Source organism: Apus apus, chromosome 3 (assembly GCF_020740795.1).
Source record: "Apus apus isolate bApuApu2 chromosome 3, bApuApu2.pri.cur, whole genome shotgun sequence".
NCBI classification, from domain to species: domain Eukaryota; kingdom Metazoa; phylum Chordata; class Aves; order Apodiformes; family Apodidae; genus Apus; species Apus apus.
This window is the reverse complement of record NC_067284.1, coordinates 90,105,473-90,109,058: the sequence shown is the minus strand read 5'-3', so window position 1 is coordinate 90,109,058 and position 3,586 is coordinate 90,105,473.

Below are 3,586 nucleotides of genomic sequence, written 5' to 3'. Positions count from 1 at the left end.
TATTCTAGGTTTTAATTACTTGGATTTCTTAACGAAAATTTGTGCAGCACAGATTCTTCAGGAGTGCAATAAGGGCTCTTTGTGTTTTCCTTTCTAAGTAGCCTACTCAAATAGCAAATAAGAAATGCTGACTAAAGCAAGCGCATTAAGGGGAACAGAAGAATGCTGACACGTGGGGCTGTGGTGTGCTTCTCCAAAATAATAAGGGAAGTTTGAAATGCTAACACTCATGTTTGGAAACAATCTGAAGTTTCTGAGGAAGAAGCAACCCAAAGGGTTTGAGTCACGAGTATCCCAGGCAGGACTTGGTTCACGTTTTCTCAGTCCTACGGTAAACCATGGAACAGATTCCAACCCCTCTTTGTTGATGCATGAATCACACTACAGAGCCTGATTACTAGTTACTGTTGTACGGCTTTGAACAACCATCTTCCTTCAATGCACTGAAGAAATATGTGGGCAGCTCTACTTCCACAAGCAAAACATTTGTTTTGAACAGATTAATTACAGTCTCTGTAATAAGGTTCAAAGGTACAGTATTATTCACTGGCAAGATTTTTTTAGTTATGTTTATACATTTACACAGAAAAAATAATGAAAAAATAATGAGACAAAAATAATATCTTTGCACACCTTTCTGTGGAAACGAAAATGTCGTGCTGGATGAAACGAGATCCATCTGCTGTTGTCTCTGACAGTGTCTGTGAGAGGTACCAAGTGTTTCAGAAATGTTGCTGAAGAGTTAAAAATAGTGAAGTTCTTCAGATCCTTGTATTCTGCTCTCCTCCTCCTCCTGAGTATGAGGGCATCACCACTCAATCTGGCACTGAAGTTGTTGCTGCCCATGAGGAGTCTGTAGACATGAACACAAAGTTATACTCTCATACTTGGGTTTTGTCTTTGCAGATTAGGGAGGAAGAGAGTGGGCTGTACTGCGTGTTTAATAGCACTTGCAAGGTCTTGTGCTGCAGTGTCAGTCCTGTTTTGAAGTGCAAGGGGGATTTACACTCTGAGGCTGCCAAATTAACACTTTGGGAAAACTAAGCCCAAAGACAGGTTTCCCATTAAGGTGGTTTTAAAGTGAGATCAAAAGCTGCTCTGAAATCATGTGGGCTCTTAAAGTATTAGGGCAAGGAAGCATATTTTTATGTCATGATATCATTACAAAAAAGTGCATGTTAATGCAGAGTTATTAAAGAGAATGTTTTTGAAGAACATGAGAAAGGTAGACAATGAAGAGCAACATTGGATAACTATCTCCGTAAGACTTCCCATTTAATATTTATCTATGTACTGGAAACAAGAAAATAGCTAATAAATCAATAATTTTAAATCAAACATTGTGTCAGAAGCAGGTGTTGACACCTATCATGAGGAAGAAAGCCAAGTTCTACTTTCAGTGTTTTCTACCTTTTTATGTTAAGATCTGAAAATGTTCTGCTCTTCAGAAGTTCATTGCTTCAGTAATGTGAACAGCTGCTGTTGTCACCTGTTTGAAGGGTAAAACCAACCATGATAAGACTGCTTTCTCAAGTAATCGTTTGTGAAACAAAAATATATTCCTCTTTCATCAACAGCTGGCAGATAGGCCATATTAATACAACTCAGAATACTGGGGATTATTGACAAACATATGTAAATATCCAGGTTTATAAGATGTTAACTGGTGCCAAGACTTCATTTAATAATTATTGCCTGGAATTTAATATTTCTCCTAGGTTCTGACACTTGGTTATATTAAAAGAAAGATTATGGAGCTTTAGTCACTTTGAGCTCTACTTTATGAGTACAGCCTCCACTCACTTTGGTGGAATTATGTGCAACATAAGAGACTGTTCATTAGGAGTGAGGCAGAAAGAATTTACCATGTAAGTAATAATTAAAGGACAAGGAATTCGTATGCATGAATATCTGCATAGGGGCCATGGGGGTTGTTGGGATGGCTGACTTCTGAAGTGTGGTAACATTCAGATACGAGATCTGGTGAAGCCATTCCACCAGTGAACAGACTGTCTGTCAAAACCCAGTACCTGGCCCATGTCTGTGTCCTGCATTATGGGGATGTGGCTCTACAGGTTTACACACACTCAGATCCTGGGATAAGAGCATATACCAAGAAGCTCGGAATTCTTTTCTGAATTGGGATAAAACAGAAAAGTACGGGAGTGCTTTCCTGAACTAGAGCCTCAATCACCAACTGAGTTAAACTGGATTTTTAATACCTATATAATTACTTCTGAGAAAGGGTTGGTCTCCTAAATCTCAGAAGCATCATAGTGAAAAATAATAGGCCTCATTAGGGGAATTTCTTGTTAAAATTACTAAGTTGTTTTATTTCAGTATTGACTTTTATCTCCTTATTGCTCCCTCTTAACATTCATGAACCTACAAGTAGAAATTGGAACACTGAGGGAATGTCAGAACATCTGGAATGTTTTAAGTTTTTCATCAAAATATTTTCCTCAAAAAAATCTGAACAAATGTAGTTGCACAAATAGAACAAACAAATCTAGCTAGACTTTGTTCTTAATTGTGTGTTAATAAGACATTGACAATGCCCTGAGCAGATGTGCAAATTTGGGGATGTATATATTTATTCCCTTGTCCAAGATGTAAGTTAATAGACTTGGTCCATGCATGATTTTGAAAGCTTTTTAAAATTTGTGTTAAGAGCCTGTAGCAATGCCACCACTGCATTTATTTTATTTTTTTTTAATAAGGAAGTGTTAATTTTACAGAATCTTTTTAAAGCTATACTGAATTTTCCATGAAAATCCATTTTGTTCTTTCTACGGTAACTTGTTAGTCACATTTACATTGCTTTAGAAACAGTAAAAATAATTTTGATTTATCTTTTGCAGTGAGTTTCTATGATTTCCACGAAGGTAGACTTGGCAACTACGTACATTCAAAATGAGAATATTCACTTCAAACATGAGACAGTTTGAGCCCGTACATTGTGTGCTGTATAGGAAGTTGAACGATAAGAATGCTTTGCTGCCCTCTAGGTGATGAATAGTTAGCTAAGTAATATTCTGCTATTTTGCAGAGCTCAAAAAGAATTTTCTGTAGGTAGGATTTGAAATATTCTATGTGTTTTTGAGAGTAGGAAGCCAGTTACTGAAATGCTGAAATTAATTTTACAAATTTAATGGAAAGACAAAACCTGCTTGACAAAATACTTGATAGAGATTGCAATTTGGAGATGTAGTGGACAAATAAAAATGGTAACCCTAATACCAGACATTATTATTGGTTTCCAATAGGGTTTTGAAAAAGTGGATGGAAACTACGGGATGCATTGTGGGTTTACTGTAACACGAATTTTTGTACCGAAGTGAAAGACTGCTGAGGTTTCCAAACTTCAGGGTTTCAAAATGCAGTGCTGTATTATGTGAGCGGCTCTAAAAACGGGGTCAGGCACCCTCTCTCAGGTGTCTCTCGTGGGTTCAGTAGAAGCAGGGCGGTATGGACGGGTCCTGCCCTCCCCGGCTAGTCGGATCGTCTCTGGGGTGCCACTGAAGAGCGGGTGCCACCTACTGTATGGCTTTGAAAATCAACTTCAGCAACGTCTACTGGCTGCCTT